Source organism: Protopterus annectens, chromosome 2.part1 (assembly GCF_019279795.1).
Source record: "Protopterus annectens isolate FY-2018-M chromosome 2.part1, PAN1.0, whole genome shotgun sequence".
Lineage (NCBI taxonomy): Eukaryota > Metazoa > Chordata > Ceratodontiformes > Protopteridae > Protopterus > Protopterus annectens.
In genome coordinates this window covers 1,879,958,858-1,879,986,290 of record NC_056729.1, presented here as the reverse complement: position 1 = coordinate 1,879,986,290, position 27,433 = coordinate 1,879,958,858, and the positions used below count along the sequence as shown (strand labels likewise).

Below are 27,433 nucleotides of genomic sequence, written 5' to 3'. Positions count from 1 at the left end.
TATTTTCAATTGTTAACTTCATTGATTGTTCTTATTGAATGACTTCATGATTCTTTGTACATTATTTTTCTTATATGTCACAAATGTATGTATTGTAGAACCTACTGATACTTTGTACCATATATTTTATATTTTCAAACTATTGTTGAATTTTTGGTATAAATTTTGTAACTTGTTTTTCTTTATCTGGAGTTTTTCTCCTTGGGTCTCCACTGAAAATGGGCCACCAGCCCAGTGGACTAACCCGGTTAACAAAAGACAAATAAAATAATAAATAAATAAATAAAATAATACACATCCTGAAGATTTATCAAGCACATCCAATTGTCTTTTTCCAGAAATGGAAGGATAGACTGAACCGTGACCATCCAGAATTTTGTCTGTCTGACAAACTTACAGATCCAGCACACCTGCAGAAGAATGTAAGGCCACTCCAATGGTATAAGACCAGTCCGTCCTTTAATGTAACAAACAAATAATAAAAAAAAGTATGTAAAACTATAAAACAAAAGTGAATACAAAGCACTTTTCGTCCCACCTGGCGGTGAGACTTCTTCAGGTAAAATGATTCATTGATACAAATACATTCAAATGCACTCCACAATACAGTCATATCACTAATCAGCCAATGAAAGAGGGCTACCCCTAACTCAGTAGATGGCAATTGGAAACCTACTTAGTGGGTAAATTCATTTTGAACCAAAAATATTTAATCCTATTATTTATACAAAACGTATGTATAATCATAATGTTAAATCGTAAGTAATAACTCATGTAAATACAAACAAAAGTATAAATGTATGTATAAAAATACCGAAATATATGAATGTAAAAATGTAAGAATATATATAAAATTACAAGAATATAAAAGTGCAAGAATACATTCATCCATCCATAGTAACGACTTTTATGCATATCCAGATGGCACTGTGTAAATAAGGAATGTATTATTGTAATTTTATATCTTTGAATCCAGATGGCACTGTGTAGATAGGAATGTATTCTTGCACTTTTATATTCTTGTAATTTTTTATATATTCTTACATTTTTACATTCATATACTTCGGTATTTTTATACATACATTTATACTTTTGGGTTTGTATTTACATCAACTATTACGATTTAACATCATGATTAGACATATTTTTTGTATAAATAATAGGATTAAATATTTGGGGTTCAAAAAGAATTTACCCACTAAGTAGGTTTCTAATTTCCATCTAATGAGTTAGGGGTAGCCCTCTTTCATTGGTTGTTTAGTGATATGACTGTATTGTGGAATGCATTTAAATGTATTTGTATCAGTGAATCATTTTACCTGAAGAAGTCTCACCCCCAAGTGGGACAAAAAGCTCTTTGTATTCACTTTTGTTTTATAGTTTGTTTTACATACATTTTGTATTATTTGTTTGTTACATTAAAGGATAGACTGGTCTTATACCATTGGACTGGACTTACATTCTTCTGCAGGTGTGCTGGATCTGTTTGTTTGGTATTTTACTTTTTCCTGGGTCAAGTGTCTGACAAACTTGTTCAAGATACTGCGGTCTAAAATTGACCTCCAGTCCCCTGTTTTTTTGGCACTAAAAACAACCTTGAATAAAATCCAGATCCTATGTGGTCTGGTGGGTCTATTTGGATGACTCTTTTTTTGAACAGCTTTAGAATTTCTTGAGCTGCTGCGTCCCTCTGACTGGGTGGAATGTCAGGGATTCACCTTTGTGGCCTTGGATAAAGATAGAAGGGGATGTGATAACCTCTGGTAGTTACTGTCTGCACCCAGGAGTCTGATGTTATTGAGTGCCAGGCTAAGTGGTGCAGACAGAATCATCACCCAACTGCTTCCAGAGGCAACCAACTGGGCTGCTCTTCAGGACAGCAGATAGGGCTGCCCAGAGAAGGAATCCCTGGAGCCCTGGTGGCGCGGGCCCCCTCTGCCACAGGAGGGGCATCTTCCGGATGAGTTCCCCCCTCTGCCCCGGGAGAAAAACTCACGAAGTGTGTCACAAAAAGGCCCTGGGGACTTCCTGAACCACATCTTTCCACTTCTCTGATTCCTGGTATAAGATCGTTGAGGAGTGTAAAAACGTACGCCTACAGCAGACAGGGTCTTTCCATCTTTCTCACACCTGGCTAATGTGTCTTTAACTTTTGGTCCAAACAGAGAAGAAGCATTAACAGAAGCGTTGATGAAGGAAGACTTGAAGGGGTCCACAAAGTCGAACAAGTGCATCCAGGCATGACATCTCATGACAACACATGCACCCGCTGCTCTGGCCACCCCTTCTGTTGTATGTGCAATCAACCGCATGGATGAGTTAGAGATGGATTCTAGAGTGGCAAGCTGGGAAGCAACCTTGTTGCGTACCTCGTCAGACATTGATCCTGCTAAGGTTCCTGAGAGTTCTGTGATCAGGTCCCTCTGAAGATGGCTAAAATGTGCCAAATAATTCAACAACCATATGGCAAAGGTCATTGAAGCATAAACCCGCTTCCCTAATCTGTCCAATGTCCAAGACTCTCGGTTTGGCGTATGGACAGAAGGACTCTCCACTGTGAGTTCCTTCTTTGTGCCCGCTGCCACCACCACTATAGCATCTACTGCCAAACCCTTGGACCAGTGGGGTTGATCCACTTGGGGGAGAGTATTTTGTCAGGTCTCCGGGGGAATGGCTCAACAGTGTCAGGAGCCTTCCAAGCACACTGCACAATGAGCTTGACTAACTCATCTGCAGGCGGGGTCACCCAGGAAGTAGAGGGTCAGGCACAGAAAGCCTGCAAGAAGACAGATTCCTCTGAGGAAGGGTTGATGGGCTTCCAGTCACCCTTCTGTTTTAAGATCTCTATTATCTCTCCAAAGGAGACATCTTCAGGCGGCGAGCATGGGGACCCTTCCCCTTCATCGTAATCCATATCTTCTGTGAGAGATTCTTCTGGTGAATCAACGTGCTTCCTCTTGCAGAAGCTGTTTTGGGGTGACTCATCGGGGGGAGGTCCAAAGAGAGGGCACCCTGCAGTAGGGTATCTTGCTGCTCCCATGCCCATTACCCCAGTGCAGTAGACTGTGACAGCTGCGATCCAGAGGACACATATATATGGCATTCTGGAGCTGAGGGTGCCAACTGTGAGCCTGCCTAGGCGAGTGTTCTCTCTCCATAATCTGGAAGGCAGGCCTGCCTGAAGAGGGATGGGAGCCTGTAACCGAGAAAGACAATCTCGTAACTGGGGTCACGCCCACTCCAATGAGCCCATCTCCAGAGAAGGAGCTGCAAGAGGACTTGAAGCTGTCAAAGCAAATGGAACCACAGACAGAGCCATGGAAAAAATCGGCACCATACTAGGGATCCCAGTGTCGGCAGCCAAGTCACGGTCCCATGAGTGGGTCGGCTCCAACTGAGCCAAGGTCCACAGAGTAGGTTCCAGAATCATGGTAAGATCCACCAATGGTACTGAAAAGGCTGGCACTGGGAGGAGAGTCGGCATCGAGGTCTCCAAATCCTGTAAGGAGGTTGAAGGAGGAAGATAAGTTGGGGTCTGTGGAGAAAAAAACCTAGGATCCAGGTGGGAGGGAGGTCTTAGATGGGGTTGGAATGCCTCTGGCCGCTAAGAGCTGATCCACAAGTCTCACTACATCAAGCTCCAAAAGGCTCCTGGTGGAATTAATGAACATCCTTGATGGAGATTCTGGTTGCTCAAAAGAGGGACTCAGCTGCTGTCCAACAAAGGGGTCAATGGATGGGGAATATCGAGTCCTGGCTAGTTTCTCAACATTTGCTGCCGTGGTCAAATGACCAGAAGGTTGTGATGGAGGGGAAGTAACCAGTTTCAATGGGGAAGCTATTGTTGGTGCTGAGAGGGGCTGCAGTACCATGGAAGGGGTCGGTACTGTGGCTATCATAGTAGTCGGGTTCCGTGGTCAAGGACCATGCCATGGAGGGGGGGGGGTCTTAAGCTCCGGTACCGAGACAGCTGTCAGTGCCAATTTAGGTTGTTTAGTCTTCAGTCACAAGAACCTGGCCTTTAGATGTTTTTGGTTCTTGTGACTGAGGAGATGCTGGTACTGAGTGGCTCCTCCTCTTTTTTTCTTTCATAGGAGGTTTTGACATCTCTGCCTCTGACAAATCCTCCGAAAAGGTTTTTTTAATAAACCCTTTAAGATTAGCTTATTCTTACACTCAGCTAAGGTGGGGCAGTAAAGCCCTTACAGAACTTACATGGAAGTTGGACCTGCAATTGTGGCACTCCTAAACAACATAAGCAGGAAAGATGCCCATCGGAGTTGGGCATCTTCCTGGCACATTTGTCACATTGTTTAAAGCCAGTACTACCTTTTTCGTCAGCCATTTCAAAAAACAGAAATCACCAGACAGAAAGTCATTTATGTGATCACAGACACACACAGTAATAGAGAGGAAGATTTTTTTTTTTTAATACCAGTATGGTAATACAGGTATACCCAGAAGGGTAAAGAGGAAGGGAAGAATACCAACAATGGTTTAGAAATTTACCTAGAGGTAAGAGGAAAGGAAGGACCTATACCAACTATGGAATGAAGAAATACCAGAAAAAGGTAATAAGGAAAGAAATACAGCACTCACACTCTAATTCAAACTATGCATATATAAACACGACTAAAAATAACAAGAGTTTAAGAAAGAGAACTAGCAAACAATTCAAAAAATAGTGAAAAATATAACACTTAGCTTAAGAGCAGGTCTGACACATCTTGAAACTCTGTGTGGCAAACGAGATCTGAAGGGAAGGGAAGAGAGGCACTATGGGTAACCTTAGCTTGAGAGTTTCTGGCTAGAGCGAGCTTGTTATATCGGCCGAGTCGGTTCACGAGGATGGAACTGAAACCCAACTGTCCCAAGTGTCATGAATGAATGAAGATTGACAACATCAGATCATTATTTATAAGAAACCAATTAAAACAATCGCTGTTTGAGCATTGTATGCCAACATAGTAATCTGACCAAATGAGAAAGATATAGATACATAGTGTGACCATAGAACTCAAATATACTTATTGCCAGGATATGAAGTCTGAAACTTCAGTCCTTTTTATGGGAAACAGACCAGAAATATGGAGTCCAGAGCTTGGTTGCATATAACATCAGGACCCAAAATAGCGTCAGATGTTTTATTTGCTAAGTGCTTAACCAACAGTTTGCTTTTTAGATCAATCGTTCAGTCTGGTTACTATGGAAACAAACCACAATGAATGATCGTTGTAAAAAGCAAACTTTTACCGGGAGCAGCAGTTGGTAAGCACTTAGTAATTAAACATCAGATTCCTTTTTATGTGTTATATAAATCTGGTTCAGTTAGTAAGGAAAATATTGTAAAATGGACTGATCGTGCAATAGTGCAAGTAAAGGCATATGTGATAATGCTGGTATCTTTGCCTTTACTAAATGTGCCTTGGGAATTTTGTGTCATTAAAGATCTTTATTAACAGTCAACAGTGAATGCAGTTTTTTAGACTTTATCTGTTTTCTTCATGGTTCCCATGCTTAGCAATAACTCCACTGAGCCTCCCAGAGCAAGAAGTCGAGACAAATTCAAAAGTAATGGCGGGCACGGGCTTGCGGGGCAAAAAAGAGAAGTAGGCACAGATTTTAGGCATTGATTTGAAGGCTGAAAGACATTACTCAAAACAGCAGAACAGGAACGTTCAGCTGCATACACAGGTTTACTCTGAAAATACAGCATCACATAAATAAAAAAATAATTAATCCAAATAAAGAGAATTAGCCAACAAAAGAAATGAGACACTTCACAGACTGACAAGCATAAAAATTGGTACCTATGGACGGACATTGTGAGGAAAGATGCAGCAAAGCTGTAAGTCCACTAGATATGTGACAAGAATATAAACCACAAGTGGAGTTTACACTGGGAGCCAGAGAAGGATTGGAACTCAAGGAATACAGGATGTTTAAAAGCAAATTGACACTGTGGGTGGGAATGTGAGTGCCGCATTAAAGTGGGCATTACTGTAGTAAGCTGTAGCTTGGACCCGAATTTTAAATGCTGGGATTGTCCCTTTAATACTTGAAAAGAGAACAGAATTCTGTCTCTTGTGAGTCAGTCAGAAACTAGAACAGGTCAATTAAACAGTCACACAGAAGTTAGAACAGATCAGTTAGGGTTAATCATCTGTGAACTGAGGAAGTGCAGTTAGGAACTAAACCTTCTATTTAAGGGGTAAAATAAAACCTTTCAAAGCTTTACTGGAAAAGCTCACCCAGACTCTGCCACAGCTTGCTGTAAGGGAAAAAAGAAGTTATGTTCTTACCATAACGTTCCATGTGAATTGTTCATCTCGCCTTTGTTCTTACTCATGGGTTCGGAGCCGATCATCGGCTCCGAGACGGCCACTTCTACAGCTCTGCATCTTGAGAAAGCTCGAGGCACAGTCCTATCCCACAATCTCCTAGTGCTAACCCTCAGATCTAGTTTGCTAACACCAGAAGATAACAATGCGCCCCAGGCGCTAGCAGTAATTTAAACACAAGGGGCAAGAATGCCCAAAAAACACCTATGTAATGAGAAGAGTACCCTGACAACAGAAGCAGCCAGAGACTGAACAGAAGGTGTTGAAGACAAGCTGAACTGGAATCCAAATCATCCCGTTCTCCGAAAAAAAAACATAGGCCAGGGGATGGAGGGTGGGTAGTAAGAACAAAGGCGAGATGAACAATTCACATGGAACGTTATGGTAAGAACATAACTTCTTTATGTGAAATTGTTCAATCTCGCCGTTTGTTCTTACGCATGGGTAGCGTCCCTAGCTCCTTTAACCTGGGTGGCTCATGGGAGAACGTTCCTGAGGACCGTGGAACCAAAGGAGGCCCTATCTTTGGAGTTCTTGTCCAACTTATAATGGAGAATGAAGGTATGAGGCTTCGCCCATGTTGCTGCCGCACAAATAGTATCCAACGGCAAATGGGCTGCATGGGCTAGGGATGTGGCCATAGCCCTGGTAGAATGAGCCTTGGGTTGAAAAGGTAATTGTTGTTTCGTCTGTGAATAGATAAATTTAATACAATCTGTTAGCCATTTAGACAAGGTAACTTTGGTAACCGCCATACCTTTTCTTTGGTCAGCAAAGGATATAAATAGCTGGTCTGATTTTCTGTCATCTTTTGTCCTTTGCAAATAAAACCTGAGTTGCCTGTGGACGTCTAACTTATGCAGCATATATTCTAACTTGTTAGTGTGATCTTTGAAAAAGGTGGGAAGTTTGATGGCTTGGTTAATATTTGAAAGTGAAAAAACTTTTGGGAGAAAACATGGATTGGTGCATAATGTCACTCTATCTGAGTGGAAAATCAAGTAGGGAGGTCGAACAGATAGCGCGTGTAATTCCGAAATTCTAGGAGCAGAGGTTATAGCCACCAAGAATAAGGTTTTCCATGACACAAACTTAAGAGAGGCTGTGGAGGCTGGTTCAAAAGGGGGTAACATTAACTGGGATAAAATTAGGTTAAGATTCCAAGGAGCAACTGGGTTACGAATGGAAGGACGGAGGTGAAAAGTGCCTTTCAAAAACGCCTTGCAAAGTCTGTGGGACATGATGGAAGAATTTTTGTCACCCACATGAAAGTTCGATATGGCCGCCAGTTGGACTCTAGCTGTGGACGATGATGCTCCTTCTTTAAAGATCTTAGACAGAAACTCCAAAATTTTGTGCACCGGTGCTTCTGTTGGATCTAATCCTTGTTGTAATGCCCAATAAGAAAAACGTTTCCACTTGCTCTGGTAAGTCTTTGTAGTGGATGGTTTAAGAGAGGAAACAATTATACGTTTAACCGCAGGGGCAAAAGGCTTGACCTGGCTAGGATGGGAAGAGGAGCAGCCAAGCTGTCAATTTTAGGGCCTGCAGGGATGGATGAGGGGCTCTTGATGCATGGGTCAAAAGGTCTGGAACTGGGTCCAGAATCCATGGCTCCTCGATTTGATGGGCCTGATGAAAGGGGAACCAGATCTGTTGAGGCCAGAATGGGGCTATTAGAATTATGGTCCTTTCCAGATGTTTGGCTTTCTGTAGAAACCTGGGGATTAACAGAATGGGTGGAAAAGCATAAAGGAGACCTGGGGGCCAATCGTGAACCAGTGAATCTCTGGGGATGCTCCCTGGTGGAGGGAGAAGGGCAAAGTAGCTTCTGCATTTGGCATTCATCGGTGATGCAAAAAGGTCGCAGCAAGGCTGGCCCCACTTGCGGAATATCACTTCCGCCACTTGAGATTTCAGAGACCACTCGTTTGGTAACAGGATGGCTCTGCTCAACCTGTCCGCAATTATGTTGGACGTCCCGGGAATGTGCGTTGCTATCAGAAAGCGTCCGGTGGGGACAGCCCATTGCCATATCCTGAGGGCCTCTCTGCATAGTGGATAAGATCTTGTTCCTCCCTGTTTGTTGATGTACCAGACCACTGACATGTTGTCTGTCTGGACTGCCACTGTTCCTTGAGGTAAGACGCCGTGAAAGTGTTGCAACGCTAGAAACACCACTCTTAGCTCTAGGACATTGATGTGCAGTTTGCATTCTGTTCTGGACCATTGACCTTGGACCATCTTTCCCTGGAACAAACCCCCCCACACGGTCAGGGAAGCGTCCGTGGTTATTGTCGCTATCAGGGTTGGCAGGGTAAAAGGTCGACCTTGTGTCAAGTCTTGAGATAGCATCCACCATCACAGATCCTGCTTGCAGCAGGATGTGATTAGAATTTCGTGTGACAACGGCAGGTGCTGATAGGACCACTGGGCGAACAGTAGCCATTGAAGGATCCTCATGTGCATTCTTCCTAAAGGGACTGCAACCAGTGCAGCTGACATTAATCCCAGGACTCTCAAAACCTGTTCTGCTGTAGCTTTTGTCTTTTGAAGAAGTACTGCAATTTGCTGCCTTAGTTTTGAAACCCTTTCTGGTGGAAGTCTGACCGTGACCAAGGTAGTGTCCAGTTCTACCCCTATAAATGAGATACACTGTGATGGCGATAAGGTAGATTTTTCTAAATTGATTGTAACGCCAAGACGAGAACAAAGACTGATTGTGTAATCTCTTGCTTGGAGCAGATGATACTCGGTGGTGGCGGAGAGGAGCCAGTCGTCTAGATACGGAAACACCCGGAATCCTTGTTGTCTCAAGTGAGACACTACTACTGCCATACACTTGGTGAACACCCTGGGGGCTGAGGTGAGGCCAAACAGCAGAGCTCGAAACTGAAAATGACTGGCTCCTAGCCGGAAGCGCAGGAATCTCCTGGACGGTCTGGCCATTTTTATATGGTAGTACGCGTCCTTGAGATCTATAGAGCACATCCAGTCTCCTTCTTGCAGAAAAGGAAGGATTGACTGTAGCGTGACCATCCGAAACTTCTCCTTCACAAAGAAGGTGTTTAGTTTGCTGAGATCCAGAATTGGTCTCCAGTCCCTTGTCTTCTTTGGAACTAAAAAAAACTTGAGTAAGTTCCGGATCCTATTTGGTCTGCCGGGACTGCTTGGATGGCTCTTTTCCTGAGCAGCTTCTGGATCTCTAAGGCTGCCTGATCACGCAGATTAGGTGGAACGTCTGGGAATCTTTTGGTGGTAGGGGGAACGTTTATGAATTTTATGTCGTAACCTCTGGTAATTATAGTTTGTACCCACGCATCTGAGGTTAAATTTCGCCAGGCCAGCGGGTACAAAGTTAAGCGTCCCCCGACTGCCTCCAGAGCAGGACAGTTGGGCCTCCTCTCAGGAGTGCTGGAAAGGCTTGCCAGAGAAAGTATCTCTGTCGCCCTGGTTTTATGGACCCTCTGCCGTTTGGTCGGCGTCTTCCATTCCTTCCCCCTCCTCTGCCTCTGGAAGGGGCATTATCACTCTGTGTGGACTGAAAGGAACCCTGTGTCTTACGGAACCACATCTTTCTGCCTCTTTGCCCTTTGGGGTATGGTCTGGAAGGGGTGGAAAAACGGACTCCTACAGCAGATAGGGTCTTCCCTTCTTGCTCACACCTAGTGAGGGTCTCCTTTACTTTGGGGGCAAAAAGAGAGGCACCATCAAATGGGACGTTAGTAAAGGAAGACTTGAAGGATTCCGTAAAGGAGCACAGACAGCCAGGATTGTCTCCTAAGAGCAATCACTGAAGCTGCCGCTCTACTTGCACCTTCGGCCGCATATGAAATGAGTCTCATGGAGGAGTTGACTACAGAGTTAAGGGTATTAAGTTGTGTTGTCACTTTCTCGGTAACAGCAGCATCTGTACTACCCTGGAGAGTATCTCCGAGTTCCTTGAGGCGATCCCTCTGTAAACGCGTAAAATGCGTCAAGTAGTTCAGTGATCGCATGGAAAAAGTCGCAGAACTGAAAACGCGCTTCCCATATCTGTCCATCGTCCTAGAATCCTTATTAGGAGGATGGATAGCGGAAGAGGACTCTGACATGTCCTTCTTAGTGGCTGCCGCCACCACCATAGTATCCACTGGAACACCCTTGGTAAGAAAACTCTTGTCCTGGGGGGCTGTTATAAACTTATTCGGCCTGCGGAGAACTGGTTCCACCATGTCAGGTGTCTCCCAAGCCCTACGAGCTATCAGGTCCATAAGTTCGTCAAAGGGAGGGGTCACCCAGGAGGTAGAAGGTAGAGCCCCGAATGCCTTCAGCAATACTGATTCATCCACAGAAGGGTTAAGTGGCTGCCAATCTCCCCTCTGTTTTAGGATCTCCAGGATGTCCGCAAAGGAGACATCCTCCGAGAGGGACCGTGGGGACCCTTCTGCTTCATCTAAATCTGTATCTGATGTAAGAGATTCCTGTGGGGAATCTATGTGCCTCCTCTTGCACAGTCATTTCCTTGGTACTTCTTCAGATGGGGCTTCTGGAGAAGCGTCCGAGGAACCGGGAGCACCCTCTGGGGGCAACTGAGGCATTGGGTCTTGACGCTTCGTAGGAGCCGAGGATACAGAAGTCGAACGTGGTCCCTTAGGGGGAGGAGAAGAAGAATCCGATGAGATATGTGTCTGTTTCGACAAGACCTTCCTCATGGCATCGAAGGCACCGGTACCTGGATCCGAAGACCTTCCTGGTTTCGAGAAACCAGGAACAATCCCCGAGACCGGGGGTCCGGGCTCCGACCCAGACGACAGTGCCGAACTAATCTGAGCCGAGGCTCCTAGGGGGAGAGTCGGTACCGACATCTCGGTTTGACTGTCCGCCCCAGAACCAAGGAACGATAGTCGGCTCCGGGAACCCTCGATCCGTTCCGAGGGCGTCGAGGTCAACGGTACCGAAAGCATGGCTATAGGCTTCGGTATTGATGGTTCTACCATCATCGGAACTTCGACTCCCGGCTCCGAAGACTCGACAGGTCTCGGAGGAGGAGCAGTAGATGGCCCAGGGAGGGCTTCGAGTTTCGAAACCAGCTGGGACGAAACTTCGATCAATTTGGAAAGGGCCGAGTTCTCCATTAACTTCTGTATCACTCGATCCACATCCGAATCAGATAAGGGTCTCGAAGAGTGGGTCAAAGGGGCCGAAGTCATCACCGAGTGAAGGATCGATGGCGGCGGAACCTCCGAGACCGGCTCCAAGACTGGAGTCTCGATCAAAGATATGCATTCGACAGCCGACTCCGAAGTCTGTGGAGCCGGTGTCCGAATCTTAATAGAGGTGCTCGGAGCCGATGACTTTGGCTCAGACTCTCTCAAAGACTTGGACCCCTTCGAAGACTTGGATACCAATTTAGCCTTGTCAAGGGCCTCCTGAAATTCGGGCTTTAATAAACCCCTGTCTACTAACTTCCTGCGTCTCTCCATCATGACCCTCCCACTGAAGGAATGACAAATAGAGCAGTCCTCCTGTAAGTGGAGAGGGCCAAGACAGTAGACGCAGGAAGAGTGGTTATCCGTGATGGACATTTTCTGTCCGCATAGACATTTCTTAAAGCCTGATTTTTGTTTCTCAGACATGTTCAAAAAGTCAGACATATATATATATAAAACCTGAAAACAAGAAAAAATTAAAGGTATCACTGCACACAAAAAGGAGTAAGGACTTAAGCCTTTCTTAAGAAAAAAACACCTGTGAAAAGAACAGGATAATAGGCCTGAAAATTGCCTTAGAAAAACTTTATAAAATAATAATAGAAAAGTTTACTGGCCCGAGCTTCTGCGATGCATCTGCTGCCGCGGCAAACTAGATCTGAGGGTTAGCACTAGGGAATTGTGGGATAGGACTGTGCCTCGAGCTTTCTCAAGATGCAGAGCTGTAGAAGTGGCCGTCTCGGAGCCGAGGATCGGCTCCGAACCCATGCGTAAGAACAAACGGCGAGATTGAACAATTTCACATGGTTAGTTTGCTTTTGATTTCTTGTACTTTATATTACTTTATTGCCTTTTTCTATTTTGCATACTGTGATTTTTTTTTCTTTACACTGTGTTTTACTTGTATTCTGCTTTTAATTGCATATTAAAACTTGAAAAGAGACCATATCTCTGTCTCTTGTGAGTCAGACTTTTTCCCATCCTCCCACCCTGTTAATGTTGTGCTCTTAAACACCACTGTCTTTTTAGTTGCGTGCCCCTTATGTTAATTTGACCATACATCTCCTTCCCTTTCTTCTTTCACTGGCTGGTGTGAGCAAGCACAAAATTATCATTTTGTGAAATCACTCACCTTCAACTGTTTAAATGTATTGGTCATCCCACTGTATTCCATAGTACCAGAATTCAAAAGTGCCCACCACTTTTCAATCTATCTTGTTCTTTTAAAAATACTGGCTCTCCACTTAGACAGCTACAACTTAAGTTACCCACTTTCATATCTAACTGCTTAGTGCACACTGCCGTGTTTAGGATAAACCATTTTTTTTTCTTACCTTTAAATGCCTATTGCATTCATATCTAACTGCTTAGTGCACACTGCCGTGTTTAGGATAAACCATTTTTTTTTCTTACCTTTAAATGCCTATTGCAAGACTACCAGTTACTGGAAAGCCCACATTCGGCCTCTCACTAGTCATCTTGGAATTAGTGAGAGAAGGAGTACAGGGACATTATTTCCTGGAGACTGCTAATCACCAGAAAGCCTAAGAACTGCTTTATATATGACAGCTTGGAATCATGCTTATATTCTGTTCTTAGTGAGAGAAGGAGCAGAGTGCATTGATTCCTGACTTTTCTGGTTGGAGAGTGAGTGTCTGTGCTTAACGTTCCTGATAGGTATGTTGCTATTCAAAGCATCTACCAGAAAAAGGCTACATCTGGGATAAGACTGTGGATCACCAAAGAGGCTGTGGCCTGCTTCTCTTCTTGGAATTGGTGCTAACATTTTGCATTCTGGTTAGAGAAGAAGCAAAAGAGGATTATATCTCAACAGACTGAAGCTGTGTTGAGACCAGCATTAGTAGTAGCCAGGCAGTAGCCATTCATGTGACTCCCTTCTTGTCATCATTCTTGACAAGCTAATTGTTTCTTTTCAGTAAGTAGTGCTTGATTTGTTTGTAACTTCAGAATGTTTGCCTAAATACTTCATCCTTAAATTTTCAGGGTCTACATATTAGTTTCCCCTCAAGTGTTTGAAAGTGCTCTGTATAGACTCAGACACTTTGAGTGACATTTTTTCTGTAAAAGCACAGTTAAAATTTCTCCAATATCTAGTCGCACACAGGACAACTAGTTTGCAGTGACAAGTACTGTCCACATAGTTGCAAATCAGATACTCCTGACAGTGATTGATATTCTTACTCCAGCTGTCTAAGCAATAAAAAAAGGGTCTGTTGCCATGGATATGAACTTTCCTACTGTCTCCATTAGCGGCTTGGTGGATATGGGCATCCTGAGGCAATGTAGAAATTGCCTTATGTTTACTGACAACCAGTTAATTCTCCAACAAACTGATATGGTATGTGACAGATGTATTTACGCAATGTCACTGGAGGCAAAGCTCTCACATAAAAGTACTCCTACTGTCAATAAGGTTGTCAGCAGTTCACACACTGCACCCATCATGCACAATTCAAATAAGACATATCGACCCACATATGCTGAGTCACTTACATGTAACCTTCCTAAACCACAAAGACCTCCTAGATGAAGTACACATAAGAAATACCCTTAGCAGCCCCAAATGCACTCTTTCAAAACAACACCCTCATCAACACACAGAGCTACATCTCATGGAGCCTCTACCTCTAAGCCCATAAGGCAAGCCACCACACAATCCAGCATTCTAGTCAGTGGAGACTCCACCATGAGACACATTGATCTCCCTCTCACCAGGCTGACTAAAGAGAAAGTTATGGTCAGTTGCTTATCAGGGGCTAGGATCTGCCACATTAAGTATGCACTCAAATCACTGGACCACAATTACCAATATGACTAAGTCATAGTGCAAGTGGGAGTCAATGACCTAAGACCTACCACCCTAGACTATATGAAGAGAGACATCATAGAACTCTCGGAATATGTGTCTTAGGCTGGTATGATCCTAGCATTGAGCAGCATTTTAGCTTCTCCAAGGATGATGCCACAATATGAACAAAAGATGATTGACTTTAATAATTGGCTTAGTTTCTGGTGTCATTCTAAGGGGCTGGAATATTTGTCAGCATGAAAGGAGATGGCCAACAGACCACGCTGCTTTTCCATGGATGGTCTGCACCCCTAACCCTCTAGGCTTTCGAATATTAGCTAAAACACTGTTTTCACCATAGTGCTTTTTTAGGCAATGTCAAACTGAAAGTACCTCCAACATAGCAAATCAAAACCAAGAAAATCTAAAGGTATTACTGCTCAGTGCTAACGGACTAAACAAAAAACTCCACTCCCTAGAAGCTTTCTTTATCCTAGAGAATGCTGACATCTGTGTGGTCACTGAGACATGGTTTAAAGCTGGGGAGAGCACACCAACAGTGCAAGGTTATAATGCTTTTCACACATTTAGGCCAGCTACTTCATAGGCAGGGACTAAAGGTGAAGGTGTCTCTATTTACATCAAAAATAAATATACTTCACTGCTGGTCAAACAGGACAATGCACTTCAGCTGCTCCATGTTCAAATCACCATAGGTAAAATCCAAAACCTCTTCCTTGCAAGCTATAGGTCCCCCTCTATGACCCAGGAAACCCATACCATGTATTTAAACTTATTAGAAACACTAACCATCCACCCACTGCCATATTCATGGGTGACTTTAATTACTCCACTATTAACTGGGAATCTTACACGACACCAAACGTACATGTACAGAGATTCCTAGATTTTGTAAACACAAATTTCCTTGACCAGATAGTCAATACACCAACCAGGGGCGCAGCCACACTGAATCACTGGATCTGGTCCTCACTAATATGGGAGACTGTTGCACACCCCCTACTGTAATGCCTTCCCTGGTAAGGTCAGACCACAAAACAGTCTCCTTTGAAGTAAAAATAAAAAAGGACACCCTGACTAAATTTCCAGAAGACTGCAAATTAGGAGCTGCCATTCAATCTCACACAGACACAAATATTCTCCAGGTGGGGCTGACCAGACAAACAACTGGTGTCAGAGCCATGGACTAAAATTAGATGCGAAGAAATGCATAATAGTATCCTTTGGGAAGTCATCCATCTCTGGTAACTATCATGTTGACAACACACCCCTTAGAGTTGACCCAGTAGTTACGGACATGAGGAGACACATAAATAGTAATCTAGCAATCATTCTATGTTGTGCAACTTATAAACAAAGGTATGGCATCTAAGTCCAAGGAAGTCATTGTTCCACTGTATTCTGCACTCATCAGACCTATCATCGAGTACAGTGCCTCCTTTGGTATGTACCTAACCACGCATATCCAACAATTGGAACATCCACAGAGGTTTCTCACTAAAAGAATACAGGACATAAATAAAATGTCCTATGCAGACTGCCTCAAGGCCCTATCCCTGTATTCTGTCTCCTACAGGCTTTTAGGGGAGATCTATGCCTGGCATACAGGGCATTGTCAGACCCCACTCTGATGGACCTCCTGCATATCCACAAAACAAACAGCACCAGAATTACCTGTTCTAAAGACTTAAACTTTGCCTGTGATATAAATAGGACCTGCTGGAGAGATAGGTATGTATCCCAGAGACTACCCTGTCTATGGAACAGGCTCTCCATCCATGTGAAGCAGAATTCCTCCCTAACCCAATTCAAGTGCAGCTTGGGCAATTGGATGGGAAACTGGAAATTCATCCCTGGTTTGGCACCTATGTCTCTAACAGACACAGGTAACCTGTAAATGGTTCATCTCCCAGGCCCTTGCTTACACTTATCAAAGGTATCAGAACTTGTCAGAGATTTGGAATGTATGGCTAGGCTTAAAAAGGCCCTTGTGGTTGTTAGCCTAGTAAACACCTATGAACCTATAAGACAATCACTGTTTGAGTGCGTCAGGGCTGGTAACTCGGCACGTAAAAATCAACTACCAATCATTAGCGGACCGGAGTTCCGCTGTGGCGACCCCTAACCGGGAAAAGCTGAAAGACACAAACAAACATAGATACATAGTGTGACCATAGAAATCGGGTATACTAAGTTAGAAATGCTGAAAAGTCATTGCCAGGATATGAAGTCTGAAAGTTCAGTCCTTTTTATGAGGAAAAGACCACAAATATAGGGCAAAACTCTGACAGTTGAGAGGTATGCTGCCTAACTACCACACACACACACACACACACACACACACACACACACACGCGCACACACGCGCACACACACACACACGCACACACGCACACACACACACACACACCATACCTCCCAACCTCTTAGTTCAAGAAATCTGGACAAAGCTTAAAATAATGGTCGGACAAAAGCCCAAAAATACAGACAGATTTTAAATATTGCTCTTATAAACTTAGAAAGTTGCTAGAATAACAGGATTTGTGTTAGCGTGCATTTTCTTAAGGATATTAAGTCTAAACTCAAATGTACGCCATTATTTAATGAATTCTGCCCTCAGTGATTTGCTAGAAAACCACAAAGTTTATAAGGAACAGACCAAAAATATGAGGCAAAATTTTGGACAGTTAAGAGCGATCTCATACACACACACACACACACACACACACACACACACACACACACACACACACACACACACACTCACACACACACACACACACACACACACACACACACACACACACACACACACACAGACACAATCTACCACTGACCTGTCAATTCATGGTCCACATTTCAAATGTCTTCTGGCATTCAAGTTCTCTGTGAACGGAAGGCAAAGACGTAAACAGGCAGTGCTGGCAGTTTACCTAACAGCATGTCTTTACTTTGAGATGTGAGGGGAACTGCAGCACCCAAAGAGTTTCATGCCATCATTTCATTTTACATAGCAGCAATTATTTTATATCTATCATATTTTTGAAACCTTATTCATGTAATATACTATTACCTTGGCAGTTAGAAAATTTATTTTATTCTGAAACTGGCAGTTGCTATACAAAATCGTAGCTTATAAAGAACACTTGGTAATGAATGATCCTATTTTCAGAATACATGAAAAACATAAATACATCTTGGTAAGGAAGTCTATGAAACCAGTCTGTGATAGCGTATGCATATAATTTATTGGCAGTTGTTGCTCCATATAACACAGCAAGCTACATAACAAAAATATTACATTACAGACTGATCTGACTGCAGTACTAGTTGGAATCCTAATGCAGCTATATGCAAGAGTGAATGGCTTTACGTAAATAAGCATATCTGCAGCGGTAACTGTCTATAGAAAATACAGAATAACCTGAACAGCCAAGGTATAACTAGACAGAGAACACCCAGCCCTTCTCTTTCTTCTGTAACCCAGACCTTCTTCACTGCATTCCATCCCCTCCTTCTGTCTACCTTTCTGATCTCAGCCCAGTCCACTCCTTTCAACACCTAACAGCCTCCTTCATCTAGTATTTTCTTCCCCTTTTTTCTGCCTACTTCATGTAACAGCAAGTATCAGATACTCCTGACTTTATCATTACTTTATACTTCCTGCATCTTTTGTACTACAAACAATATTATAATGTTTTCTGCTCATGTTATATATGTTTTATTTTTCCTTAGTGCACTGGCTGCTTAGTTCACTGTGTTTCTTTTTCAGGGAGGCCACCTTCCAGCACATATTATAGTTCTAAACATCTCATTTTGGATTTTAAGCCCATAGGCATCCCATTAAAAAGACAGCTACCGACTCAAAATTTGTAGGAGTTTTACCTTTTTCTATTAATTCTCCTGATTCCTGCAGCAAAGTTCTTCCAAAATGCACCAAGAAACTAGAAAGATTGATTACTACTGTAGATAGACTAGTATAGGCTAAATTACCCCTTTCAAACACTTATATTTATTTGTAAAAAGATAAGTGAAATGGTACTATTTTAGCCCCTTGCAAGTATTACCTACATCATAATGGCATAGCTAAATGCATTTTGAATAACAGAAAAGGAAATACAGAGTAAGCAACATAAACTGAAGTGTATGTATTTATACAAGGGTGAAGGGAGAGGGAAGGAGAGGCTGGGGTGTGAATAGGAGGGTTGGGAAGTGAGGATTAGGTGATGGAGATGTGTGAGTGTATTATTAATTGCAACAGATGTTGAGGAGCGTTGACTTATGAGAGAAGTAATATTTTATTGCTAGATAAGTTCTGATCTATAAAGCTGGAAGTTTCTAGAACTGGCAGTACCTTAGCACTACCATTGTGGACGCATTTACATTGGACTAGCTTGAATAGGTGCTTTTGCAGTTTAGACCAAAGTTTGGTTTGAAGGATTCAATTGATTTATTGTTGCAGGGATGGAGTGCACTGTTTTTGGAGCTGGGACTGAAAATCAGTGCTCATCTGAATGGAGTTTATTCTAGGAATCTTGAAGGCTGAAGATGGAGGAGATTAGAAATGTAAGATTGTAGTGTGTGTTTTTTGTGTAAAGACTTTAAGCAAAGAAAAGAAAGGAGGCTAGATATGAAAAGTTAACTAGCAGAGTTGCTGTATTACTGGCAGCCATTTAGCCTGGTAAGAGTGGCTGGCAGCATGTGGTGGTCTGATGTGGTCTGCATGCAAGTCGCTTGTATAGTAGCAAGTGTCATGCAGTGGTGCACATGTATATAGTTTATAATGCATATGACATGCAGTGGCATGTATCAGCATGATTCAGATAGCAATATATGGAGTGTACATAGAGTGCTGTCAATGTGCATGGTTTACATGGTTGCATGTGGTCTGCACCTGAAGAGCTCTGCAAGTGCATGGTGTGCATGGTTGCATGTGGCATGTTGTGGTGCATGTACTCATGCTTTACAAGATAATATGTAGCTGCAGTGCTACACATATGCATTATATTTTGCAAGGCAGCATGTAGTCTGCAGTAGTACATAGATGCATGATTTACAAGGCAGCATAGGGCATGTAATTGCATACACATGCATGATTTCCATTGCAGCATTTGCCCTGCAGTGATATACATTCGTATGATTTGCAAGGTTGCATGCAGTTGTGTGCATGCGCATGATTTACATAGTAGCATACAGCATGCAGTTGAGTATAAGTTCATGTCTTACATGGCAGCATGTGACCTGCAGTGGTATAACTATTCATGATTTATAAGGCAGCATGTGACATACAATCATGTACATGACTTTATATAGCAACATGTGGTAGGTGGTGGTGTACAAATGCGTTGGCTTATGTGACAGCATGTGGCCCACAGTGGTATACATATTATTATTTCTGTTGTAGCATATTACATTACAATGCAAAGGCATTGTGCTCTTAGGGTATAAGTCAGCACATGTTGATTAACATTTCTTGTCTTCTTATTTTTAGTTTACTATAAAAAGCATCTGTTTAATGGTGTATACATTTTTCTATCATTTAAATCATTGGTCCATCATCCATCCTAACTGTTACCCACCTGACTTCCCTAAACATCAAGCACTTAGAAGTATTACTCAGGTTCTTAAATGTTCTTCCTGCATGAGATGAGATGAGTCTAAAAAGCAAAAATTCAAGAACACACCGTCACTAATGTAAATAAATGTATTAAAATAACACAGCAAACAATACAAACGCAAATCTTACAAGACCAGCTCTTTATCAATGCTTAAAAAATAGCAGCTGTCTTAAGAATATTTAAATAACTGATCTCTAATTAGTGTCAATTAAAAATAATTAGTGTCTATTAAAATAACTAGCTAGCCAATGGAATCTCACATAAATAAATGACAATTATATTCATGATAAAACACATATTCACCACCAGACATACACAGGGCGCAATTCCAGAACAATAAAGGCTGTCTTCCACAAATATATCGCACTGTTGAGTTCGTTAAACTGATATTCCAAAAAATAAATCCAGAATTTGTAAATGGACACTTTAATTAAAGTAAAAACAATAAAACTGAGCACAGATTAAGTGCTTTCATCTCTCCATGGAGACTTCACCAGAATCATCTAATAACCGTTCTAAAACCATTTTATACCTTTATACTCTCTGTGATTGGCTGGCCATTTGATGCTTCAATTATTTAATTTATAAATTTATAAAAAACCTTTTGATGTTTTACATCAAGCGTTCTAACCTTTTAGTTACTTTGTTATAAAAAATTCCATACATTTATATGTTTCAAGAATATACATAGACATTACAAGATGTTTTAGTCAAGATCTACACAATTAATAAAAAACATTTAAAAACCATTTTATATTCCATCAAAAGAGCATTGTAAAAGTGGATTTGTGAGATATGTTTTTATATAAAGAACTATATCAAAAAATACCTGTAGGACCAAATACTCTTAATAAAGCCCTGAAACTTTTATTATTGTATTAATATATATTATTTGCTTTTTGTATTATGTCTTTTAGGATCTTCTGAAAGCAGTTTCAAGGCTGGGTAATAGAAATATGGTCATTCAGGCCTTTCCCACTACATGCATCCAGCCTGAGTTGCCATATCATTTCTCTGAATTCTAACCTAGTTTCCCAGTCACCTCCTCTTTCAAAATATTCAACCTCTTTAAGTACCCAAAACTTGAAATCAGCTTCTTTACACGTCAATGTGTGTCTATATAAAGCATTATTTTCCTTTTTCTTATTTATATCTCTTAAATGCTCATATATTCGTACTCTTAGATGACGTTCAGTTTTTCCTACATAATACTCCCAGCAGGCTTTACAATATGCCAAATAAACAACACCCTTAGAGTAGCAGCTACTATATCTTTTTGCTCTTAAAGTCATGTCCAAACTTGGGATCCTTACTTCTTTTAACTCTGCTATAAAGGGGCATTGTGTACATCTCCCACACTTGAATGTGCCATATTTCAAACATGTTCCACCTACACATATTTTCTTTTTCATCTCTGAAATATTTTTCAAATTTTTATTTCTTCTGAAACTGTATCTCAAAGTATTCTGGAAAACATTCACTCTTGTTGGTATCCTGCTAAACATCCCCCAGATTTAGTTTATGCACTTCTTTAACCATCCTATTCCATTATAATAAGTCAATGTTAGGTATGGTAGCTGTACCATACTATTTTCATTGTTGACATTTCCTTTTTTCCCCCCTATTGTTTCCTTACTGGTTAATAGTGGTACATATACAGTTCCCCATCTCTGTATAACAAATTCTTTGATGGGGTCTATTAACTCGTCTGGGTATCCTCTTTCTTTAAACATCCTTTGCACATTTCCTATTTCTTCTAAAAACTCTTTTCTGTCAGATGTCATCCTAGCTATTCTTATCATCTGACCCTTCACTATGTTCATTTTAAAATGATAAGGGTGATCATTCTCATGATGGAGGTATGAATTTGAATGACATTCCTTTCTGTATATACTGGACTTATAAGTATTGTTACTATGGTCTTTCCGCAATCTAACATCTAAGTAATGTGTTTCTTCTTTGCCAATCTCATATGTAAATTGTAAAAACCTAGTACTGTGATTAATGAAATACATAAATTCACTAATCATTTCATCTGGACCACCCCAACATATGAAAATGTCGTCCAAAAAACGATAATAACCTTTTATGTATTGGTAGTATAAGGACTTAAATATATACTGTTGTTCCCAATACAACATAATAATGTTAGCATAAATTGGAGCACAGGCTGACCCCATAGCCACCCCATCCTTTTGGTGGTATAGGTCGCCCTGAAAAAAGATGCAATTGTATTTCAACACCAATTCCATGCTTTCCAAAACAAGTTTAAACTCATCAGCTGTTAGAAACCCCATTTCTATTAACATTTTTTCAAACCATAGTAACCCTTCAGTATGAGGTATAACAGAAAATAAGTCCTTAACATCTATGGTAATAAAACTAATTTTATCTATATATGGGCTCTTTCCAATTTTGTTCAAAAAGTCCAAAGAATCCACTATTATGTGTGGATAATTAACATGAAACTTCTTTAATTTTCTATCTACATATATATCAAGCGGTTACATTTTTGATCCTTTTGAAGAAACAATAGGTCTCATGGGTGGGTTGTCGAGTGCTTTATGTATCTTGGGAATGCCAAAAATAGCTGGTATAACTGGTTTAGAAACTTTTAAAAAATTATATAAACTAACATCTATCACTCCTTGTAATAGGTTGTCCTCTGAAATAAAATCTATTTTCGTATATGAAATATTAACCTCATTCCTTGAAACCAAAGCATAACGATTATCTTTGCATAATATTTCCATCATTCTATTTGGTATAGTCCCATTGATCCATAAGTACAACTCCTCCCCCTTTGTCTGGTTGCATTACACAAATTTTTTCATTTTCACTCAATTCTTTAAGTTATTTACCTTCTTCTATTGTCAAATTCGCCTGTAATTTCTTTTCTTTTTTGTATTCTTTTTTTAGCATGCTAACAACACAACTTTGAAAATTTTGTATATCTTGATGTAGGGGAGGGTTGTTAAGTACTCCTCTTTTTTAACATATCCCCCCGTCTATTCATAGGCTCATCTTTAAATATATGTGCCAGGTTTCATTTTCTAGTAAAAATCTTAACATCAAGTATAATGCTCTCAATACTTGGTTTTCTTACTGGAACAAAAGTAAACCCTTTTGTAAATAATTTAAAATAATTTTCATTGACTCTTGTATCTGTATAATTGAAAATATTAAAATTATTAAATTAATAAACTATAACTTTATTCTTTTCTAAACTGACACCATGCTTATTGGAATCAACATCCACTATCTTCTCACAATTTGTCCCTATATCTGTCATCTGTAACCATTCCTCCCATGTTGGTAAGTGCTGTAATTGCCCATCACTTGTGCATAGGATGGTTGTTGGGCTCGGTTCCGGATCCTCTCGGACCTTCTCGGTCCTTCTCCCCCTAAAGGGCTATCCCCATTTTGATTCTCCTCTACCACCTCATAATTTTGTTTATACCCATTTTTATTGTGTTTGAGGTGGTTATAGTCATTTTGTTTCCTGTATCCACCATCTTCCCCAGCTTCATTGCTGTTATTACTTTCTCCGGATCTCCATTGCCCTTTCCTATTCCTATTATCACAGTAATAGGCTATTCCCCGTCGATATTCATTTAAATCTCTTTCCAACTTCATGGTTTTCCTATTATAACTTTTAACAATAATATTATCTACATCTTGCAAGGTTCTAAAATAAAAGTTCTTATATTCTGCAACAGTAAAAAGCAAATCAGCATTAATGTCTCTATTTAACCTTTCTCTCATTTTTACATTGTTCCATCACATTTTCATTATTTTTATCATAGCTTTCAAAATGGCCAGTCCACATTCATTTAAAATATCACTAATTATTTTAAAATTCCGTATCAACATCAATATTGTTTGGGAACTTGTTGATCCTAAGTCTCTTAGGTACAATTTAGTCATTTAAACGTTTATTAAAATACCAATTATCAACTGCTAGGGTTTTATACCTAGTCAAAAGTGTTTTGAATGTCTTACATTTGTCCTTATATGTCGTGTTCTCAAGCTGGTCTCTCCCTTCTCGTTTATCAATTTTACTAAACGAACTGTCCAACCATGATTTGAAATCCAAATTCGCATAGTAATTGTTCCTATGTGCCTCATGTTGTTCACCCTCAGTTCTCCTGGTCTGCCGACCACTAGCCCTGTTCCCTCTCGTTGTCACATTATCCTGGACCAGCTCTCCTTTCCTCGTAGCATGATTAGATTAATTTCTGGCATCTGACGTCATCTCGGCCTCAACCGTTACCCTCGGACTACTTTGCGCACATGGCAAATCTGCTCCTGAATCAGGAAGTGGATTATCATTCTGTGAATGATTCTGTATTACCTGGTAAAACATCTGCCCTGAAATAATTACCATTGTCAAACATTAGGCAATGAGAGAGAAGAGATAACATGACATGACATGAAGTGATGCATGTGACATCATTACAAACACCACCCCAGTTAGGTTTCCCCTTCTCTACATTGCACAGAATCCTCTCCTTAGCCATACATACAATGTTTTTTTTTTTCAACTGTCATCTGTCTGGGGAGCTGACACCTCACTAGCATATTCTGTCTCCCCCTGAAGAGAAAGGGTCCACCTGTCGACAGGGATATGCCAGGACTTCACTGCTCCCAGTAAGAAGGTACAAATGAGTCAGCGGGGAATAAAGAATGATAATCAATCATTAAGGTTAGTGGCCAAAATAATTTATTTTCAGAAAGCTGAGACCACCATTAAAGTAACAGTCCCCTCATTTTTTCTATTGTAAGCCATGTTTTTTTTTTTTACGTTTTCTTTAGCTGAGGGGTACTTTCTTTGAGTGGACAGTACCGTTTATGTAAGAGCTGTCAGGAGTGTACTGTAATATATACAAATGCTTTAATGTAATGCTTTTTACAGCCTTTCTGCTACATACTGGAGGTAGACAAGTGGCCAAATGACGTTGAAGGATGGCTTTTCTCTCACCCAGTAGAAGTAGCACTTCAGAGCAAATATTAGCTGAATGCATGTAATGCTGTATGTTACCTAAGGAGCAGTTAACGTAAAATATGATTTGGAATTCACAAGGCAAGTCCCAACTGTCTGATGTATCTTAACATTTAAACTAAACTGATGTAATAGCCCTGAAAACATGGTGTAAATGACCCGAGCCATACCTCTCTGGACTATATGAAAAGAGACATGGAAGAGCTCTCTGATCACGTAGCCCAGGCTGGTATGACCCTGACCCTTAGTAGCATCCTGCCCTCACCAAGAATGATACCACGGTATAAAGAAAAAATTCTCAATTCCAACAATTGGCTAAGTTTCTTGTGTCATTCAAAGGGGATCCAGTGTCTGTCCGCCTGGGATGACATGCTCGACAAGCCATGCTGTTTCGCTAGAGACAGCTTGCACCTGTCACCCTTAGGCTTTCGAATACTGGCCAAGGCTTTTGCCACCCCCATAGTTCCCTTTTTAGGCAAGGCTCAAAAGACAAACCTAACGCCGTAAATAGCATAAGTAACAAAAAACTGTGAGTAGTGCTACTCAATGCCAGAAGTCTGAACCTCAAAATGCACGCACTCAAGGCACTCCTCAGTATGGAGAAAATCGATATATGTACAGTAACAGAAACCTGGTTTAAGGCTCCAGAGAGCACCCCAGCACTACCAGGCTATAACTCATACCATACATTTTGGCCACAGAACCCAAACCGAAATACAAAAGGCAGGGGCGTATCCATATTCATCAAGGATACCCACACCTCCAGATTAGTGGCACAGCACGATGCTTCAGAGATCATCCACGTGCAACTAACAATGGGCAAAACTGCAATTCAAATTGTAGCTTACTACAGATCACCCACCACGTCCCAGGACCCCCATTCCACGTTCCTGGAAACACTGGGAAACATAAAGGTCCTACCAAACACCCTAATATTGGGTGATTTCAATTATCCAAACATTAACTGGGAGAACTACTCAAGTACTAACTCCCTTGCCAAACATTTCCTAGAATTTATAAACTCAAACGCCCTGGTTCAACTGGTTAACACTCTCACCAGAGGTGACAACATATTGGACCTGGTCATCACCAACATGGGCGACCGGTGTTCCACACCGGATATCAACCCCTTGCTGGTTAGATCTGTCCATAAACAAATCACTTTGGATATCCACATTCCACCACCACCCCTGGACAAGAAAACCACCGTGAAAAACTTTTCAAAAGTAAACTTCACGTTACTTACGACCGAGGTGGAAAGTTTCAAAGCCCCCATGCTGAAGGATAACGCTGTCCAAGCTGCAAAATTCTTTACTAATGCATTCTACGGGCACCTACAAGAATGCATGGATCATGCCATCCCAAGCAAAACCAAGACTCACTCCTCCAAAAAAAGGAAAACAGTCTGGTGGACTCCTGCCATAAACAAGCTATACAATAGAAGGAGGAAACTAGTACAGAAAAGAGTAAAATCCCAAGAAGGGACGACATCCCTGATCAGTATCAGCACGAAACTACGATCCATCATAAAATCATCCAAGGCGAGCTTTGAAAGAAAAATTGCCAAGAACTCCAAAGATAACTACAAGGCATTCCTTAGCTATGTCAAGAATCGAAGTGGCAATGCTCAGATCTGCTCTGAGTTAGTGCAGAATGGCACAAAATACACTGAACCGACCGATATCACCAACATCCTGGCAGACAGGTTCAGTGCAAACTTCACCCCCCTCTCACCCCCAAGAGGGCCCATAACCATACCAGAAGAATGCAGAGTCCCTGAAATCACAGATACTCAGGTTAAAACAGCCCTCTCCAAAGCCAAAAACACAGCATCAATGGGACTGGATGGTTTCCCAGGCTGCGTCCTACATGAGCTCAAAGACGAACTAACCCCTCACCTAAGCAAACTGTTCAAACTCAGCCTCTCCACAAGCTACGTACCCTTAGAGTGGTGCACAGCAGTGGTTATTCTGCTCCAGAAAGGTGGAGCCCCAACAGACCCCGGGAACTATCGCTCTATAAGCCTGACTAGCTTAGTCTGCAAGGCTATGGAGCGCATCATCATGGAACTCATTAGCAGAGACATTGGGAACCTCCAAACACTGGACCCTACCCAGTTCGGCTTTGTTAAGGGAAGATCATGCCTCCTAAACCTGGTGGACTTCTTTGAGACAGTTACCAAGGCTATAGATGAGGGAAAGGTGGTACACACAGCCTACCTAGACCTCCCAAAGGCTTTTGACACCATTCCCCATTCTGGTATTATAGACAAGCTCACCAGCCTGAACATAAACCCCTATGTCACAAGATGGATTGCCAACTGGTTCACGGACAGAACCCACATGGTGAGAGTTGCAAGAGCTAGGTCCGACTCTAAATCGGTTACAAGTGGAGTTCCCCAGGGCTCAGTCCTAAGACCCCTCCTGTTCGGCATATACTTCTCAGAGGTA

The 27,433-nt window shown here is 41.6% G+C and overlaps 2 protein-coding genes across 2 annotated transcripts in view; one reads left to right on the top strand and one right to left on the bottom strand.

Moving 5' to 3' along the window:
* Positions 1-27,433, top strand: part of LOC122794677 (disintegrin and metalloproteinase domain-containing protein 33-like) — a 2,280,125-nt gene that overhangs the window by 1,042,601 nt on the left and 1,210,091 nt on the right. The window lies entirely within an intron of this gene.
* The window catches only part of LOC122794678 (P2Y purinoceptor 14-like), a 59,551-nt gene that overhangs the window by 3,930 nt on the left and 28,188 nt on the right, over positions 1-27,433 (bottom strand). The window contains exon 3 of the mRNA XM_044063307.1: positions 19,943-20,020. The gene's annotated coding sequence lies outside the window, so the exon portion shown is untranslated. The remainder of the gene's footprint in view (positions 1-19,942; positions 20,021-27,433) is intronic.